Source organism: Pseudophryne corroboree (assembly GCF_028390025.1).
Source record: "Pseudophryne corroboree isolate aPseCor3 chromosome 3 unlocalized genomic scaffold, aPseCor3.hap2 SUPER_3_unloc_30, whole genome shotgun sequence".
In the NCBI taxonomy this organism is placed as follows: Eukaryota; Metazoa; Chordata; class Amphibia; order Anura; family Myobatrachidae; genus Pseudophryne; species Pseudophryne corroboree.
The window spans coordinates 925,521-946,972 of NW_026967520.1; the positions used below are offsets into that span (position 1 = coordinate 925,521).

Below are 21,452 nucleotides of genomic sequence, written 5' to 3' on the forward strand. Positions count from 1 at the left end.
ACAATGCAGTCACACAGCCCGGAACACCTGTACTCACATGTAAGGGATAGATACAATGCAGTCACACAGCCCGGAACACCTGCACTCACATGTAAGGGATAGATGCAATGCAGTCACACCGCCCGGAACACCTGCACTCACATGTAAGGGATAGATACAATGCAGTCACACCGCCCGGAACACCTGCACTCACATGTAAGGGATAGATACAATGCAGTCACACAGCCCGGGACACCTGTACTCACATGTAAGGGATAGATGCAATGCAGTCACACCGCCCGGAACACCTGCACTCACATGTAAGGGATAGATACAATGCAGTACCACAGCCCGGAACACCTGTACTCACATGTAAGGGATAGATACAATGCAGTCACACAGCCCGGAACACCTGCACTCACATGTAAGGGACAGATACAATGCAGTCACACAGCCCGATACACCTGTACTCACATGTAAGGGATAGATACAAAGCAGTCACACAGCCCGGAACACCAGCACTCACATGTAGGGGATAGATACAATGCAGTCACACAGCCCGGAACACCTGCACTCACATGTAAGGGACAGATACAATGCAGTCACGCAGCCCGGAACACCTGCACTCACATGTAAGGGATAGATACAATGCAGTCACACAGCCCGGAACACCTGCACTCACATGTAAGGGATAGATACAAAGCAGTCACACAGCCCGGAACACCAGCACTCACATGTAAGGGACAGATACAATGCAGTCACACAGCCCGGAACACCAGCACTCACATGTAAGGGATAGATACAATGCAGTCACACAGCCCGGAACACCTGCACTCACATGTAAGGGATAGATACAATGCAGTCACACATCCCGGAACACCGGCACTCACATGTAAGGGGCAGATACAATGCAGTCACACAGCCCGGAACACCTGTACTCACATGTAAGGGACAGATACAATGCAGTCACACAGCCCGGAACACCTGCACTCACATGTAAGGGATAGATACAATGCAGTCACACAGCCCGGAACACCTGCACTCACATGTAAGGGATAGATACAATGCAGTCACACAGCCCGATACACCTGTACTCACATGTAAGGGATAGATACAAAGCAGTCACACAGCCCGGAACACCTGCACTCACATGTAAGGGATATATACAATGCAGTCACACAGCCCGGAACACCTGCACTCACATGTAAGGGATAGATACAATGCAGTACCACAGCCCGGAACACCTGTACTCACATGTAAGGGATAGATACAATGCAGTCACACAGCCCGAGACACCTGCACTCACATGTAAGGGATAGATACAATGCAGTCACACAGCCCGGAACACCTGCACTCACATGTAAGGGATAGATACAATGCAGTACCACAGCCCGGAACACCTGTACTCACATGTAAGGGATAGATACAATGCAGTCACACAGCCCGGAACACCTGCACTCACATGTAAGGGACAGATACAATGCAGTCACACAGCCCGATACACCTGTACTCACATGTAAGGGATAGATACAAAGCAGTCACACAGCCCGGAACACCAGCACTCACATGTAGGGGATAGATACAATGCAGTCACACAGCCCGGAACACCTGCACTCACATGTAAGGGATAGATACAATGCAGTCACACAGCCCGGAACACCTGCACTCACATGTAAGGGACAGATACAATGCAGTCACGCAGCCCGGAACACCAGCACTCACATGTAAGGGATAGATACAAAGCAGTCACACAGCCCGGAACACCAGCACTCACATGTAGGGGATAGATACAATGCAGTCACACAGCCCGGAACACCTGCACTCACATGTAAGGGACAGATACAATGCAGTCACACAGCCCGGAACACCTGCACTCACATGTAAGGGACAGATACAATGCAGTCACGCAGCCCGGAACACCTGCACTCACATGTAAGGGATAGATACAATGCAGTCACACATCCCGGAACACCTGCACTCACATGTAAGGGGCAGATACAATGCAGTCACACAGCCCGGAACACCTGTACTCACATGTAAGGGATAGATACAATGCAGTCACACAGCCCGGAACACCTGCACTCACATGTAAGGGATAGATACCATGCAGTCACACAGCCCGGAACACCTGTACTCACATGTAAGGGATAGATACAATGCAGTCACACAGCCCGGAACACCTGTACTCACATGTAAGGGATAGATACAGTGCAGTCACACAGCCCGGAACACCTGTACTCACATGTAAGGGATAGATACAGTGCAGTCACACAGCCCGGAACACCTGCACTCACATGTAAGGGACAGATACAATGCAGTCACACAGCCCGGAACACCTGCACTCACATGTAAGGGATAGATACAATGCAGTCACACAGCCCGGAACACCTGTACTCACATGTAAGGGATAGATACAATGCAGTCACACAGCCCGGAACACCTGTACTCACATGTAAGGGATAGATGCAATGCAGTCACACCGCCCGGAACACCTGCACTCACATGTAAGGGATAGATACAATGCAGTCACACCGCCCGGAACACCTGCACTCACATGTAAGGGATAGATACAATGCAGTACCACAGCCCGGAACACCTGCACTCACATGTAAGGGATAGATACAATGCAGTCACACAGCCCGGAACACCTGCACTCACATGTAAGGGATAGATACAATGCAGTACCACAGCCCGGAACACCTGTACTCACATGTAAGGGATAGATACAATGCAGTCACACAGCCCGGAACACCAGCACTCACATGTAAGAGACAGATACAGTGCAGTACCACAGCCCGGAACACCTGCACTCACATGTAAGGGATAGATACAATGCAGTCACACAGCCCGGAACACCTGTACTCACATGTAAGAGACAGATACAGTGCAGTCACACAGCCCGGAACACCTGCACTCACATGTAAGGGATAGATACAATGCAGTCACACAGCCCGGAACACCCGCACTCACATGTAAGGGATAGATACAATGCAGTCACACAGCCCGGAACACCTGTACTCACATGTAAGAGATAGATACAATGCAGTCACACAGTCCGGAACACCTGCACTCACATGTAAGGGACAGATACAATGCAGTCACACAGCCCGGAACACCTGCACTCACATGTAAGGGATAGATACCATGCAGTCACACAGCCCGGAACACCTGCACTCACATGTAAGGGATAGATACAATGCAGTCACACAGCCCGGAACACCTGTACTCACATGTAAGGGATAGATACAGTGCAGTCACACAGCCCGGAACACCTGTACTCACATGTAAGGGACAGATACAATGCAGTCACACAGCCCGGAACACCTGCACTCACATGTAAGGGACAGATACAATGCAGTCACACAGCAGAGCTAGCACCAGTCACACACAATACAAGTACATAACAATTGCAATGGGCACTGACGTCATCTACTCACACCACATTGGTAGGTAGGACTAGTGCATGTATAACCTGGCCACTTCTAGAGACAGAACCCAGCATTCCCAGAGCCTGGCATCACACTCATTCCCATTGGATTGTCACTCAGAGACTCTTATAAGGGAAGCATGTGGGGTAGGGGCAGCCGAGAGGGAAACCCAGCTGTGGAATCAGGCTCTGGGAGAGGGCCTACCTCCCCTGGCTGACATCACCCACCAGGCACCCTGGCCTCCATATCCTATATATGTATTATATGCATGCCCTGGTGGTCTAGTGTAACCCGTAGCAGCAGCCAGGGATCACATCAGAGCCTGCGGAAGCACGGACTGCATGTATTGTGGGTCCCACGTGCCGGAGAATGCCTTACCTGTCCTCCGGGTGCAGTCCGGGGCCCTGGACGCTGCACTAGCGTGGCGATCAGGAAGTAACCACGCCGGAATCATCAGTCTCTTAGCCTCACTGACGTTGCGGCACCAGCGGGGGATTGTTGGAGCAGCAGCAGCGGCACTCAGAGACTCCCAGCGCTGCTCATTCATTTCTCTCTGCTGTGTGACCGGTGCTCCGGCTTCTACCAGCACCAACACTAAAACTGCCCACTGGCCAGGGGCGGGGTACATGGGGAGGAGGTCCGGAGCATCCTGGGAAATAAAAGCTTAAGTGTGTGATGCCCGGTCGTCTCCTACCACCTACACCCCGATGTAAGGACTTTGGATCACTATGGACCCTAAAGAAGAAAACGCCTTTAACAGAAAACACCCGATACAAATGTTGCTGCCGACGTGCGCAATATTAGCATTTCAGATCGCCACCCCCGGAGGAGTCCTAGACTGCACCACTGGGCAGATACATTTCCATCATTAGTCTGTACTGACAGAGGAGGGTGTAGGATAAGAGATTGCTGTAGTGACTGAGCAATGAGAATATGTGACTTCTGTAATAAGTGTTTATTACTCACCTGTGCTGATATCTGTAGGGATCTCCTCCTCCTTACACTGCTGATCACCCCTCACATACGTCTCTTCTTCTCCCTCTAGATCTTCTGCCTTTATATCAGTCACATACGTCTCTTCTCGCTCTATATCTTCTGCCTTTATATCAGTCACATACGTCTCTTCTTCTCCCTCTATATCTTCTGCCTTCATATCAGTCACATATGTCTCTTCTTCTCCCTCTATATCTTCTGCCTTTATATCAGTCACATACGTCTCTTCTTCTCCCTCTAGATCTTCTGCCTTTATATCAGTCACATACGTCTCTTCTCGCTCTATATCTTCTGCCTTTATATCAGTCACATACGTCTCTTCTCGCTCTATATCTTCTGCCTTTATATCAGTCACATACGTCTCTTCTTCTCCCTCTATATCTTCTGCCTTCATATCAGTCACATACGTCTCTTCTTCTCCCTCTATATCTTCTGCCTTTATATCAGTCACATATGTCTCTTCTTCTCCCTCTATATCTTCTGCCTTTATATCAGTCACATACGTCTCTTCTTCTCCCTCTATATCTTCTGCCTTTATATCAATCACATACGTCTCTTCTTCTCCCTCTATATCTTCTGCCTTCATATCAGTCACATACGTCTCTTCTTCTCCCTCTGTATCTTCTGCCTTTATATCAGTCACATACGTCTCTTCTTCTCCCTCTGTATCTTCTGCCTTTATATCAGTCAGGCAGTCATCCTAAATAGCCCACAAAACAATATACATTAATAATATCTGATTTCAGATAGTGTAATATCAGTGTATAAAACACACACAGCTCCTCTACACATCATATCGTGACAGTCATTTTGGTATATTGGGGAGACCCTAGATCCCACCTACCTGATCCTCCTGTGGGGTCCTGTGATTCTCCTCTGTACAATCCTGGGAATACAGAGGACGGGGACATCTCTCTGGGGTATCTCTGTTACTGGGCCCATCTGTAGGAGACACACAGTGACTGAGTACAGTGTATATATGTGATTATCAGATGATGTGTGTATATAGGGCCCCCATACCTGCTCTCCCCTGTACAATACATGACAGTCTCCTCTTACCCAGTGATGTGAGGGGCCGGTGATTCTCCATCATCACGTCCTTGTACAGACCCCTGTGTTCCTCTATATACTCCTCCTCCTGCATGGAGATATAGACAGTGACATCCTGACACCTTATAGGAACCTGACACCCACAGTGATACAGTCATCACCCAGACACATCCCCTGGTGTTACTGTATAATGTCCCTTTCCCAGCAGTCACCTCTCCAGTCATCACCCAGACACATCCCCTGGTGTTACTGTATAATGCTCCATTCCCAGCAGTCACCTCTCCAGTCATCACCCAGACACATCCCCTGGTGTTACTGTATAATGTCCCATTCCCAGCAGTCACCTCTCCAGTCATCACCCAGACACATCCCCTGGTGTTACTGTATAATGCCCTATTCCCAGCAGTCACTTCCACAGTCATCACCCGGACACATCCCCTGGTGTTTCTGTATAATGTCCCTTTCCCAGCAGTCACCACCCAGACACATCCCCCGGTGTTACTGTATAATGCCCTATTACCAGCATTTACTTCCACAGTCATTACCCGGACACATCCCCTGGTGTTTCTGTATAATGTCCCTTTCCCAGCAGTCACCTCTCCAGTCATCACCCAGACACATCCCCTGGTGTTACTGTATAATGCTCCATTCCCAGCAGTCACCTCTCCAGTCATCACCCAGACACATCCCCTGGTGTTACTGTATAATGTCCCATTCCCAGCAGTCACCTCTCCAGTCATCACCCAGACACATCCCCCGGTGTTACTGTATAATGCCCCATTCCCAGCAGTCACCTCTCCAGTCATCACCCAGACACATCCCCTGGTGTTACTGTATAATGCCCTATTCCCAGCAGTCACTTCCACAGTCATCACCCGGACACATCCCCTGGTGTTTCTGTATAATGTCCCTTTCCCAGCAGTCACCACCCAGACACATCCCCCGGTGTTACTGTATAATGCCCTATTACCAGCATTTACTTCCACAGTCATTACCCGGACACATCCCCTGGTGTTTCTGTATAATGTCCCTTTCCCAGCAGTCACCTCTCCAGTCATCACCCAGACACATCCCCTGGTGTTACTGTATAATGCTCCATTCCCAGCAGTCACCTCTCCAGTCATCACCCAGACACATCCCCTGGTGTTACTGTATAATGTCCCATTCCCAGCAGTCACCTCTCCAGTCATCACCCAGACACATCCCCCGGTGTTACTGTATAATGCCCCATTCCCAGCAGTCACCTCTCCAGTCATCACCCAGACACATCCCCTGGTGTTACTGTATAATGTCCCATTCCCAGCAGTCACCTCTCCAGTCAGCAGCTGAATGATCTTGTTGGTGAGTTCCAGGATCTTCTGATCATTGGGTCTCTCATGTGTCAGTGACTGAGATGGAGGCACCGTGATGGGGCTCTGGGTCCTGCTCAGTCCTACACACAATGTGATGGCTGCTGGGTGTCTCACACTCACCGGAAGTCTTCTTCACTACTGTGTTAACCTGCAAAATGGAGGAGACATGAATATTAATGTAAATGCTCCGAGATCCCTCACCTCTCCAGTCATGTCCCTGTAATATTACTGTAGATATTAGTAATGTCACTGTGACACTCCCAGATCCCTCACCTTCCCAGTCATATCCCTGTATTATTACTATAGATAAAAGTGACGTCGCTGTGACACTCCCAGATCCCCTCACCTCCCCAGTCATGTCCCTGTATTATTACTATAGAGATAAGTGATGTCATAGGGACACTCCCAGGATATACATTTGCTTCATACTGCTCCAATTATCATCTGTTACACATGCCAGGGATATTATGGTCTCTGCTTTAATATAATCTAGAATTTTAGCATTATTTTCAATCCCTACAATTACATAATAAATTAATAATAATAGTGACACTAATGGCTGCACCCAGTATACAAATAATAACGTGTCTTTAAAAGCAGGACACCTCAGACCATTCCTCCTGTATTGTAGGACATTACCACCAGTCCCAATGTATAATAATAATACCAGGACTCCACAAGCTGCTGTCCCTGTATAATAATAACCGTACAAAAAAAAACTGCTCCCCCTGTACAGCACTAATAACAACGACAGGACACCCCATTCTGCTCTCCTTTATAGTAATAATAAAATGACATTACAGGATGCTGCCCCTGTATAATAATAACAACAGGACACTACATGCCGCTCCCTCTGTATAATAATAATAATAATAACAGGACACCACAGGCTGCTCCCCGTGTATAATAATATTAACAGGACACCACAGGTTGCTTCTCCTGAATAATAACAACAGGACACCACAGGCCGCTCCCTTTGTATAATAACACGATACTTAAGGCTGCTCTTCCTGTATAATAATTACAGGACACCACAGTCTGCTCATACTGTATAATAATAACAGGACACCAAAGGCTGTTGCTCCTAAATAATTACAACAACAACAACAACAGGCAGCTCCCCCTGTATAATAATAACAGGACACAACAGATAGTTCACACTGTATAATAATAGTAACGGGACACCACAGGCAGCTCCGTCTGTATAATATTAGTAACAGTACACCACTGGCCACTATCCCTGTATAATTATAACAACAACAGTACAGTACAGGCCGCTCCACCTGTAAAACAATAACAGGAAACCCCAGACTGCTCCTCCTGTATAATAATAATAACAACAGGACAACATAGACTGCTCCCGCTGTATAATGAAAATAACAGGACACCACAGGCTGATATTCCTGTATAATAATAATAATAATAATAACAGGACACTACAGGCTGCTCCTGCTGTATAAAAATAATAACAACAACTGGACACCACAGGCTGCTGCTCCTAAATAATAATAACAACAGGACACCACAGACCGCTCCCCTGTAAAACAATAATAACAGGACACCACAGGCTACTACTCCTGTATAATAATAACAACTGGACACCACAGGCTGCTCCTCCTGTATAATAATAATAATAACAGGACACCACAGGCTGCTCCTCCTGTATAATAATAATAATAACAGGACACCACAGGCTGCTGCTCCTCCTGTATAATAATAATAATAACAGGACACTACAGGCTGCTCCTCCTGTCGCCATTACCTGATGGTAGCTGCTAGAACCGCGATTTAGAACCAACCATCACGTGATCTTCCTGTGTGTGGAACGGAATGCAGTGACCGGAAGTAAGGTGGACCGCACAAGCCGGAAGTAGGGAATGATTGGCACAGGCTGCTTCCTAGCGTCTGGCCCCTCCCATCCCATGCCCCGCCCTCAACTCCGCCTTCTGTAATCACTATTACCATACATGTCCTCAGTGCAGGAGGCCGGCGGCCATTCTCTTGTAGACCAGTCCGGCAGCAGTAATAGGTTCCCTGGCCGTGTAGTGACGTCAGGAGCGGCGGCCATTTTCCCCTGGTCTGAGCTCCGCCTTCCTTCTATCATTCCCACAGGGCAGCAGGAGCAGAGAGCAGCCATTGCTGTGTCTGGCAGCAGGTAATGATATTATTATTATTATTCTATAGGCTGAGCAGCTCTGCTGTCAGGTTCTGTACTACAGGGGGAGCAGCCTCTGGTGCCTTGTTATAGTGCAGCTGGAGCAGCCTCTGGTGCTGCATTATCCCTGTACAGGTGGCTGACACTCTAGTGTCCTATTACTGTAATACAGGTGGCGCAGACCCCGCCGTTACCGTAATACAGGTGGCGCAGACCCCGCCATTACCCTAATACAGGTGGTGCAGACCCCGCCGTTACCGTAATACAGGTGGCGCAGACCCCGCCGTTACCGTAATACAGGTGGCGCAGACCACGCCGTTACCATAATACAGGTGGCGCAGACCACGCCGTTACCATTATTGTATACATAATATGGCATTGTACTATATAGGGGAGCGCTATGTGTTGTCCTACTCTACAGGGGGAGCAGCCTGTGTTGCCCTTTTATACAGGGGGAGGTGCCTGTGGTGTCTTGTTACTATTATTATATAGGGGTGTAGTATGGTATGCCGGCGCTCGCTACGTGCGCCACACTATTTTATTCTCCCTCCAGGGGCGTCGTGGACCCCCACGAGGGAGAATAGTTGTCGTTATGCCGGGTGTCGGGATTCCGGCGCTGGTATACTGTGCGCCGGGATCCCGACATTCGGCATACAAAAGACCACCTATTATATAGGGTAAGCGGCATGTATTGTCATAATATACAGGAGGAGCGGCCTGTGTTGTCATAATATACAGGGGTAGCATCCTGTGCTGTCATAGTATACAGGGGGAGTGGCCTGTGTTGTCATAATATACAGGGGTAGCATTCCGTGCCGTCATAGTAAACAGGGGGAGCGGCCTGTGTTGTCATAATATACAGTGGGAGCGGCCTGTGTTGTCATGACATACAGAGGGAGCGGCCTGTGTTGTCATAATATGCAGGCGGAGGGGCCTGTGGTGTCTTCTTACTATTATTATATAGGGTGAGCGGCATGTATTGTCTTTCTATACAGAAGGAGTGGCCTGTGTTGTCATAATATACAGGGGTAGCATTCTGTGCTGTCATAGTATACAGGGGGAGTGGCCTGTGTTGTCATAATATACAGGGGTAGCATTCCGTGCCGTCATAGTAAACAGGGGGAGCGGCCTGTGTTGTCATAATATACAGTGGGAGCGGCCTGTGTTGTCATGACATACAGAGGGGAGCGGCCTGTGTTGTCATAATATGCAGGCGGAGGGGCCTGTGGTGTCTTCTTACTATTATTATATAGGGTGAGCGGCATGTATTGTCTTTCTATACAGAAGGAGTGGCCTGTGTTGTCATAGTATACAGGGGTAGCATCCTGTGCTGTCATAGTATACAGGGGGAGTGGCCTGTGTTGTCATAATATACAGGGGTAGCATTCCGTGCCGTCATAGTAAACAGGGGGAGCGGCCTGTGTTGTCATAATATACAGTGGGAGCGGCCTGTGTTGTCATGACATACAGAGGGAGCGGCCTGTGTTGTCATAATATGCAGGCGGAGGGGCCTGTGGTGTCTTCTTACTATTATTATATAGGGTGAGCGGCATGTATTGTCTTTCTATACAGAAGGAGTGGCCTGTGTTGTCATAATATACAGGGGTAGCATCCTGTGCTGTCATAGCATACAGGGGGAGCGGCCTGTATTGTCATAATATACAGGGGTAGCATCCTGTGCCGTCATAGTATACAGGGGGAGTGGCCTGTGCTGTCATAGCATACAGGGGTAGCATCCTGTGTTGTCATAATATACAGGGGTAGCTTCCTGTGCTGTCATAGTATACAGGGGGAGTGGCCTGTGTTGTATTTATTATTTATTAGCAGTTTCTTATATAGCGCAGCATATTCTGTTGCGCTTTACAAGTAGAACAACAGTTATTGAACAAAACTGGGTAAAAATAGACAGACATAGAGGTAGGAAGGCCCTGCTCGCAAGCTTACAATCTATGGGGAATAGGCATTGATACACAAGGATAGATGCTACCTGTTGCATAATGGTCCACCAGATTGCCAGGTTCTTAATGGGTTGTATGATATGATCACCCAGCGATGAGATGAGGTATAGACTGAGAACAGCAGGGGACCCAAGACTGAGCCTTGCGGTACTCCAACTGATAGAGGTAGAGAAGAAGAGGTAGAATCTGAGAAGTGACCACTGAAAGAGCTATTAGATAGGTAGGATGAGAACCAGGAGAGGGCCGTGTCCTGAAGACCTAGGGATTGTAGTGTTTGTTTGAGAAGAGAGTGGTCAGCAGTGTCATAAGCAGCAGAGAGATCTAGAAGAATGAGTAATGTGTAATGGCCTTTAGATCTAGCAGTGACTAGATCATTCACTACTTTGGTCAGTGCAGTGTCTGTGGAGTGATGGGCATGAAAGCCTGACTGAAGTGGGTCCAATAAATTGTGGGAGTTAAGAATGTGTGTAAGGCGAGTGTAGGCAAGTCTTTCAAGTAGCTTGGAGGGACCTGGTAGCTGAGAAATGGGACGGTAGTTAGAGAGTGTGTTTGGGTCAGAGGTGTGTTTTTTTAGAATGGGAGTAATCACTGCATGCTTAAACAGAGAAGGAAAGATACCAGTAGAGAGAGAGAGAGAGAAATTACAGATTTTAGTTAAGGTTGGGATAAGCACAGGAGACAAAGTTTTACTGACCTGTGAGGGTATAGGATCAAGAGGAGAGGTAGTGGAGTAGGAGGATGGAAAGAGTGTTGATACTTCATCTTCACTTGTGGGATCAAATGAAGAGAAAGTGCCAGAGGGTTCAGGTAGGGAATTGAGCAGGTCACTGGCTGAGGAAGAGCATACCATTTCATCTCAGATTTTATCAACCTTATCCTTGAAGTAGGAAGCAAGTTCTGTGCACTGATAGTAGCTAGTGAGGGAGTTGAGGGAGGGTAAATAAGTGATTTAAATGTATTAATAAGTAATTTGGGGTTGGTGGAATGAGAAGAGATGAGAGATTGGAAATATATTTGTTTGGCAGTGTCCAGGGCCTGATGATAGGAGTAATAGGTGGTGTTATATGTGAGGAAGTCACTTGGATTCTAAGATTTACGCCACCGACGTTCTATTTTACGTGTCAGTTTTTGTAGGTGTCTTGTTGATTTATAGTGCCATGGTTGACATCTAAGCCTACGTGGAGTGTGATGGGTAGCTGGAGCCACTTCATCAAGGGCACTCTCTAGGGTCAGGTGGGATACAACAGTGTCAGGTGTGGTAAATGTAGAGATTGGTGAGAGCAGTTGTTGCAGAGAAGTGGAAAGTTGTTGAAAATGTATATTGTTAGTATTTCTGCGGGTTAGAGGAGGCTTGCTAGGTTTTAGTGTCATAGAATTTAGAGTAATAGAAGAGATTGTGAAGGTGATCAGGTTGTGATCAGAGAGAGGGATAGGAGTGTTAATGAATTCAGAAACTGAGCAGAGCCTGGTGAACACAAGATCAATGCAGTGGCCTTCCTGGTGTGTAGAGGTGTCAGACCATTGGGTGAGGCCAAGAGAGGAGGTTAGAGAGAGGAGTTTGGAGGCATGAACAGATTGTGGACTGTCAAGAGCTATATTGATATCGACCCATAATGATGGTGGAGATGTCAGAGGATAAGATGTGTGGGAGCCAGGCAGAAAAATCTTCTAGAAATTGTTGTTTGGGTTGCCCAGGAGGGTGATAGATAGCTGCAACATGCAGAGAGAAGGGGGTGAAAATCCTGATAGAGTGATCTTCAAATGATGTGAATGCGAGTGATGGAACCTGAGGTAGAACAGTGTATGTGAAAAATTGGGAAAGTAAGATTCCAACCCCACCACCTTTACAATTACCAGGCCTGGGGGTGTGTGTGAAGTGGAAACCACCGTGTGATAGTGCTGCAGGGGAGGCCGTGTCTGATTGTGTGAGCCAGGTTTCTGTTATATCCAGCAGATTAAAGTTGTGAGATATGAAGAGGTTATGGATGGATGGTAATTTGTTACAAACAGATCGTGCATTCCATAAGCCACATTTTAGTGACTTGGAGGGGGATGGGAGACACGTGATATTTATGAGGTTAGATGGATTTCTATGTTGTTTTGAGACAGCTGAGTGTGAGAGGGACAGGTGGTTGGGACATGGATTTGGTGATATGGCACCAGCTAATAAAAGCAGAAGAGTGAGATAAATATTGGTGGATGTTTGCGAGTGTTTATTCTGGTGGCCAATTGTGGTTGTCAAAGTACTAGCAGAGAAGTAAGTATAAAGCTCATGAGTGGTTAGAAGAGGGGAGTGGAGAATAGAAGCTGTAATGTGCACAGAGGGGTGAGTTTTAGGGTGAGTGTAGAAAGTGTTACATTTGGTGAGAATTCCATGAATTGAAATAAGAAACAGTAGTTTGATGAACATGCTGTGGTCGTTTGTAAGATAATTTTGGGTCAAGTGGTGTAGGAATAATAAGATTTTGCTCACTGGTAAATCTATTTCTCGTAGTCCGTAGTGGATGCTGGGGACTCCGTAAGGACCATGGGGAATAGACGGGCTCCGCAGGAGACTGGGCACTCTAAGAAAGATTTAGGACTACCTGGTGTGCACTGGCTCCTCCCCCTATGACCCTCCTCCAAGCCTCAGTTAGGACACTGTGCCCGGAAGAGCTGACACAATAAGGAAGGATTTTGAATCCCGGGTAAGACTCATACCAGCCACACCAATCACACCATGTAACTCGTGATAGGAACCCCGGTTAACAGTATGATAACAAAAAAGGAGCCTCTGAATAGATGGCTCGCAATAACAACCCGATTTTTGTAACAATAACTATTTACAAGTATTGCAGACAATCCGCACTTGGGATGGGCGCCCAGCATCCACTACGGACTACGAGAAATAGATTTACCGGTGAGTAAAATCTTATTTTCTCTAACGTCCTAGTGGATGCTGGGGACTCCGTAAGGACCATGGGGATTATACCAAAGCTCCCAAACGGGCGGGAGAGTGCGGATGACTGCAGCACCGAATGAAAGAACTCCAGGTCCTCCTCAGCCAGGGTATCAAATTTGTAGAATTTTGCAAACGTGTTTGCCCCTGACCAAGTAGCAGCTCGGCAAAGTTGTAAAGCCGAGACCCCTCGGGCAGCCGCCCAAGATGAGCCCACCTTTCTTGTGGAATGGGCATTCACTGATTTAGGCTGCGGTAAGCCCACCGCAGAATGCGCCAGCTGAATAGTGCTACAAATCCAGCGCGCAATAGACTGCTTAGAAGCAGGAGCACCCAACTTGTTGTGTGCATACAGGATAAATAGCGAGTCAGTTTTCCTGACTCCAGCCATCCTGGAAACATATATTTTCAGGGCCCTGACTACGTCCAGAAACTTGGAATCATCCAAGTCCCTAGTAGCCGCAGGCACCACAATAGGTTGGTTCAAGTGAAACGCTGAGACCACCTTTGGGAGAAACTGAGGACGAGTCCTCAATTCTGCCCTATCCATATGGAAAATCAGATAGGGGCTTTTACAGGACAACACCGCCAATTCTGACACACGTCTGGCCGAAGCCAGAGCCAACAACATGACCACTTTCCACGTGAGATATTTTAAATCCATGGTCTTAAGTGGCTCAAACCAATGTGATTTTAGAAAATCCAAGACCACATTGAGATCCCAAGGTGCCACTGGGGGCACAAAAGGAGGCTGAATATGCAGCACTCCCTTGACAAAAGTCTGAACTTCAGGTAGCGAAGAAAGTTCTTTCTGGAAGAAAATCGACAGAGCCGAGATCTGGACTTTAATGGACCCCAATTTGAGGCACAAAGTCACACCTGCTTGCAGGAAATGTAGGAAACGACCCAGTTGAAATTCCATACTTCCGCCAAATGCGGTGATAATGCTTTGCGGTGACATCCTTCCTGGCCTTGATCAGGGTAGGGATGACTTCCTCCGGAATATCCTTTTCCTTTAGGATCCGGCTTTCAACCGCCATGCCGTCAAACGCAGCCGCGGTAAGTCTTGGAACAGACAAGGCCCCTGCAGCAGCAGGTCCTGTCTGAGCGGCAGAGGCCAAGGGTCCTCTGCGAGCATCTCTTGAAGCTCCGGGTACCAAGCTCTTCTTGGCCAATCTGGAGCCACAAGAATAGTTTTCACTCCTCGCCTTCTTATTATTCTCAGTACCTTGGGTATGAGAGGCAGAGGAGGAAACACATAAACCGACTGGTACACCCATGGTGTCACTAGAGCGTCCACAGCGATCGCCTGAGGGTCTCTTGACCTGGCGCAATACTTTTTTAGCTTTTTGTTGAGGCGGGACGCCATCATGTCCACCTGTGGTATTTCCCAACGGTTTACCAGCATCTGGAAGACTTCTGGATGAAGTCCCCATTCTCCCGGGTGGAGGTCGTGCCTGCTGAGGAAGTCTGCTTCCCAGTTGTCCACTCCCGGAATGAACACTGCCGTCAGTGCTAACACATGATTCTCTGCCCATCAGAGAATCCTTGTGGCTTCTGCCATTGCCCTCCTGCTTCTTGTGCCGCCCTGTATGTTTACATGGGCGACTGCCGTGATGTTGTCTGACTGTATCAGCACCGGCCGGTTGTGAAGCAGGGGTCTTGCCTGACTTAGGGCATTGTAGATGGCCCTTATCGCTGCACATAAATATTCTGGAGCTATCTCCTGAGCTGACCACAGCCCCTGGAAATTTCTTCCCTGTGTGACTGCCCCCCAGCCCCGAAGGCTGGCATCCGTGGTCACCAGGACCCAGTCCTGTATTCCGAATCTGCGGCCCTCTAGTAGATGAGCCGTCTGCAGCCACCACAGCAGCGACACCCTGGTCTTTGCCGACAGGGTTATCCGCTGTTGCATCTGGAGATGGGACCCGGACCATTTGTCCAACAGGTCCCACTGGAACGTCCTTGCGTTGAACCGTCCGAATGGTGTCGCCTCGTACGAGGCTACCATTTTTCCCAGGACTCGTGTGCATTGATGTACCGACACTTTTCCTGGTTTTAGGATGTCTCTGACTAGAGAGGACAATTCCTCGGCTTTTTCCACTGGAAGAAACACCCTTTTCTGGTCTGTGTCCAGAATCATTCCCAGGAACAGAAGATGTGTCGTCGGGACCAGCTGTGACTTCGGGATATTGAGAATCCAGCCGTGCTGTTGTAGCACTTCCTGAGAAAGTGCCACCCCCACTACCAACTGTTCCTTGGACCTCGCCTTTATCAGGAGATCGTCCAAGTACGGGATAATTAAAACTCCCTTCTTGCGAAGGAGTATCATCATTTCGGCATTACCTTGGTAAAGACCCTCGGTGCCGTGGATAACCCAAATGGCAGCGTCTGGAACTCATAGTGACAGTCCTGTACCACAAATCTGAGGTACTCCTGGTGCGGAGGGTAAATAGGGACATGCAGATACGCATCCTTGATGTCTAGGGATACCATGTAATCCCCCTCCTCCAGGCTCGCAATAACCGCCCTGAGCGATTCCATCTTGAACTTGAACCTTTTGATGTAAGTGTTCAAGGCTTTTAAGTTTAAGATGGGCCTCACCGAACCGTCCGGTTTCGGTACCACAAATAGTGTGGAATAGTAACCCTTTCCTTGTTGAAGGAGGGGTACCTTTACAATCACCTGTTGTGAATATAGGCCCTCATTCCGAGTCGTTCGCTCGGTATTTTTCATCGCATCGCAGTGAAATTCCGCTTAGTGCGCATGCGCAATATTCGCACTGCGACTGCGCCAAGTATCTTTGCTATGAAGAAAGTATTTTTACTCACGGCTTTCTCATCGCTCCGGCGAACGTAATGTGATTGACAGGAAATGGGTGTTACTGGGCGGAAACACGGCGTTTTATGGGCGTGTGGCTGAAAACGCTACCGTTTCCGGAAAAAACGCAGGAGTGGCCGGAGAAACGGGGGAGTGGTTGGGCGAACGCTGGGTGTGTTTGTGACGTCAAACCAGGAACGACAAGCACTGAACTGATCGCACAGGCAGAGTAAGTCTGGAGCTACTCTAAAACTGCTAAGTAGTTTGTAATCGCAATATTGCGAATACATCGGTCGCAATTTTAAGATGCTAAGATACACTCCCAGTAGGCGGCGGCTTAGCGTGTGTAACTCTGCTAAATTCGCCTTGCGACCGATCAACTCGGAATGAGGGCCATAGTTTCTGAATAGCCTCCAACACTGCCTCCCTGGCAGAGGGAGTTGCCGGTAAGGCAGACTTTAGGAAACGGCGGGGGGGTCGTCTCGAATTCCAGCCTGTACCCCTGAAGTACTACTTGAAGGACCCAGGGATCTACCTGTGAGCAAGCCCACTGTGCGCTGAAATTTTTGAGACGGGCCCCCACCGTATCCTGTTCCGCCTGAGCAGCCCCAGCGTCATGCTGTGGGCTTACCGGATGCAGGGGAGGACTTCTGCTCCTGGGAACTAGCTGTGTGTTGCAGCTTCTTCCCTCTACCTCTGCCTCTCGGCAGAAAGGAGGAGCCTCTAGCCCTCTTGCCTTTCTGGGGCCGAAAGGACTGTACCTGATAATACGGTGCTTTCTTTTGCTGCGGGGCAGCATGTGGCAAAAAGGTCGATTTCCCAGCAGTAGCTGTGGACACGAGGTCTGAAAGACCATCCCCAAACAGTTCCACCCCCTTATAGGGTAAAACTTCCATGTGCCGCTTTGAGTCAGCATCACCTGACCATTGCCTAGTCCACAACCCCCGTCTGGCGGCAATGGACAACGCGCTTACTCTTGATGCCAGCCGGCAAATATCCCTCTGTGCATCACGCATGTATAAGACTGCGTCTTTTATATGCTCAAGCGTCAGCAAAATATTGTTCCTATCCATGGTATCAATATTATCCAACAGGGAATCTGACCACGCAGCAGCAGCACTGCACATCCAAGCTGATGCAATCGCAGGTCGCAATATAATGCCTGAGTGTGTGTAAATAGCCTTTAGGGTATTTTCCTGCTTTCTATCAGCAGTTTCCTTCAGGGCGGCCGTATCCGGAGATGGTAGTGCCACCTTCTTTGACAAGCGTGTCAGCGCCTTGTCTACCCTAGGGGGTATTTCCCAACGTGACCTATCCTCTAGCGGGAAAGGGTACGCTGCCAATAATCGTTTTGAAATTATCAATTTCTTATCGGGGGAAGTCCACACTTCCTCACACACCTCATTTAATTCGTCAGATGCAGGAAAAACTACAGGTAGTTTTTTCTCACCAAACATAATACCCTTTTTTGTGGTACCTGGGGTATTATCAGAAATGTGTAAAACATTTTTCATTGCCTCAATCATGTAACGGGTGGACCTAATGGAGGGTACACTAGTCTCATCGTCGTCGACACTGGAGTCGGTATCCGTGTCGGCGTCTGTATATGTCACCTGAGGTATCGGGCGTTTCAAAGCCCCTGATGACATTTGAGACGCTGGAACAGGCACAAGCTGTGTAGCCGGCTGTCCTATGTCGTCAAACCTTTTGTGTAAGGAGTTGACACTTTCACGTAATTCCTTCCTTCCATAAGTCCAGCCACACCGGTGTCGACCCCTCAGGGGGTGACAACACATGCACAGGCATTTGCTCCGCCTCCACATCATTTTCCTCCTCATACATGTCGACACAGCAGTACCGACACCCAGCAGACACACAGGGAATGCTCTTACAGAGGACAGGACCCCACAAAGCCCTTTGGGGAGACAGAGGGAGAGTATGCCAGCACACACCAGAGCGCTATATATCAGAGGGATATCACCTATAAAAGTGTGTTTTCCCCTTATAGCTACTATATATATATATATATATATATATATATATATATATATACTGCGCCTAATTTGTGCCCCCCCCCCCTCTCTTTTTTACCCTTTTCTGTAGTGCAGGACTGCAGGGGAGAGCCAGGGAGCGATCCTTCCAGCGGAGCTGTGAGGGAAAAATGGCGCCAGTGTGCTGAGGGAGAAGGCCCCGCCCCTTTTTCGGCGGGCTTTCTCCCGCTATTTTAATGTATCTGGCAGGTGTAAATATACACCTATATAGCCCCTGGGGCTATATATGGTGTTAGTTTGCCAGCCAAGGTGTTAATATTGCTGCGCAGGGCGCCCCCCCCAGCGCCCTGCACCCATCAGTGACCGCAGTGTGTGGTGTGCATGAGGAGCAATGGCGCACAGCTGCAGGGGGACGGCGGCGCGGCTCCGGGAACGGACGACGAGATCGGTGCCTGTGTTCGAACCCTCTGGAGCTAATGGTGTCCAGTAGCCTAAGAAGCCCAAGCTAGCTGCAAGCAGGCAGGTTCGCTTCTTCTCCCCTTAGTCCCTCGCTGCAGTGAGCCTGTTGCCAGCAGGTCTCACTGAAAATAAAAAAACAAACAAACACTTTCTTGCTAGGAGCTCAGGAGAGCCCCTAGTGTGCATCCAGCTCAGCCGGGCACAGAGATCTAACTGAGGCTTGGAGGAGGGTCATAGGGGTAGGAGCCAGTGCACACCAGGTAGTCCTAAATCTTTCTTAGAGTGCCCAGTCTCCTGCGGAGCCCGTCTATTCCCCATGGTCCTTATGGAGTCCCCAGCATCCACTAGGACGTTAGAGAAAAGTTGTTTAAGTAAGTTACCTTTCCTTTATGGTGCTCAATGTTTGTTCAGCTGTTTTTTTAACTGTTCGGATAACACACTTCGTAATTCCACACTTATTAAATTCTAAGCAAGCTACCCCCAGCAAGCTGACCCCTTGACATTATAGAGTAACACCAGGGGATGTGTCTGGGTGATGGCTGGAGAGGTGACTGTCGGGAATGGGACATTATACAGTTACACCAGGGGACGTGTCTGGGTGATGACTGGAGAGGTGGCTGCTGGGAATGGGGCATTATACAGTAACACCAGGGGACACGTCTGTGTGATGACTGGAGACGTGACTGCTGGGAATGGGGCATTATACAGTAACACCAGGGGATGTGTCTGGGTGATGACTGGAGAGGTGACTGCTGGGAATGGGACATTATACAGTAACACCAGGGGATGTGTCTGGGTGATGACTGGAGAGGTGACTGCTGGGAATGGGACATTATACAGTAACACCAGGGGATGTGTCTGGGTGATGACTGGAGAGGTGACTGCCGGGAATGGGGCATTATACAGTAACACCAGGGGATGTGTCCGGGTGATGACTGGAGAGGTGACTGCTGGGAATGGGGCATTATACAGTAACACCAGGGGACGTGTCTGGGTGATGACTGGAGAGGTGACTTTTGGGAATGTGGCATTATACAGTAACACCAGGGGACGTGTCTGGGGGATGACTGGAGAGGTAACTGCTGGGAATGGGACATTATACAGTAACACCAGGGGATGTGTCTGGGTGATGACTGGAGACGTGACTGCAGGAATGTGGCATTATACAGTAACACCAGGGGATGTGTCCGGGTGATGACTGGAGAGGTGGCTGCTGGGAATGGGGCATTATACAGTAACACCAGGGGACGCGTCTGTGTGATGACTGGAGACGTGACTGCTGGGAATGGGGCATTATACAGTAACACCAGGGGATGTGTCTGGGTGATGACTGGAGAGGTGACTGCTGGGAATGGGACATTATACAGTAACACCAGGGGATGTGTCTGGGTGATGACTGGAGAGGTGACTGCTGGGAATGGGACATTATACAGTAACACCAGGGGATGTGTCTGGGTGATGACTGGAGAGGTGACTGCCGGGAATGGGGCATTATACAGTAACACCAGGGGATGTGTCTGGGTGATGATTGGAGAGGTGACTGCTGGGAATGGGGCATTATACAGTAACACCAGGGGACGTGTCTGGGGGATGACTGGAGAGGTAACTGCTGGGAATGGGACATTATACAGTAACACCAGGGGATGTGTCTGGGTGATGACTGGAGACGTGACTGCTGGGAATGTGGCATTATACAGTAACACCAGGGGATGTGTCTGGGTGATGACTGGAGAGGTGACTGCTGGGAATGGGACATTATACAGTAACACCAGGGGATGTGTCTGGGTGATGACTGGAGAGGCGACTGCTGGGAATGTGGCATTATACAGTAACACCAGGGGATGTGTCTGGGTGATGACTGGAGAGGCGACTGCTGGGAATGTGGCATTATACAGTAACACCAGGGGATGTGTCTGGGTGATGACTGGAGAGGTGACTGTCGGGAATGGGACATTATACAGTTACACCAGGGGACGTGTCTGGGTGATGACTGGAGAGGTGGCTGCTGGGAATGGGGCATTATACAGTAACACCAGGGGACGCGTCTGTGTGATGACTGGAGACGTGACTGCTGGGAATGGGGCATTATACAGTAACACCAGGGGATGTGTCTGGGTGATGACTGGAGAGGTGACTGCTGGGAATGGGACATTATACAGTAACACCAGGGGATGTGTCTGGGTGATGACTGGAGAGGTGACTGCTGGGAATGGGACATTATACAGTAACACCAGGGGATGTGTCTGGGTGATGACTGGAGAGGTGACTGCCGGGAATGGGGCATTATACAGTAACACCAGGGGATGTGTCCGGGTGATGACTGGAGAGG

General features: G+C 48.9%; 1 protein-coding gene and 1 long non-coding RNA gene across 2 annotated transcripts in view; both read right to left on the reverse strand.

Annotated features, from left to right (window-relative positions):
• Nucleotides 1-21,452, reverse strand: part of LOC134984027 (zinc finger protein 850-like) — a 586,502-nt gene that overhangs the window by 391,195 nt on the left and 173,855 nt on the right. The window lies entirely within an intron of this gene.
• On the reverse strand, nucleotides 5,475-8,653 carry LOC134984033 (uncharacterized). Its single transcript, XR_010191706.1, has 3 exons — nucleotides 8,565-8,653; nucleotides 6,761-6,950; nucleotides 5,475-5,538 (listed from the first exon to the last, which is right to left on the reverse strand). It is a non-coding gene; the product is annotated as an uncharacterized LOC134984033 (long non-coding RNA).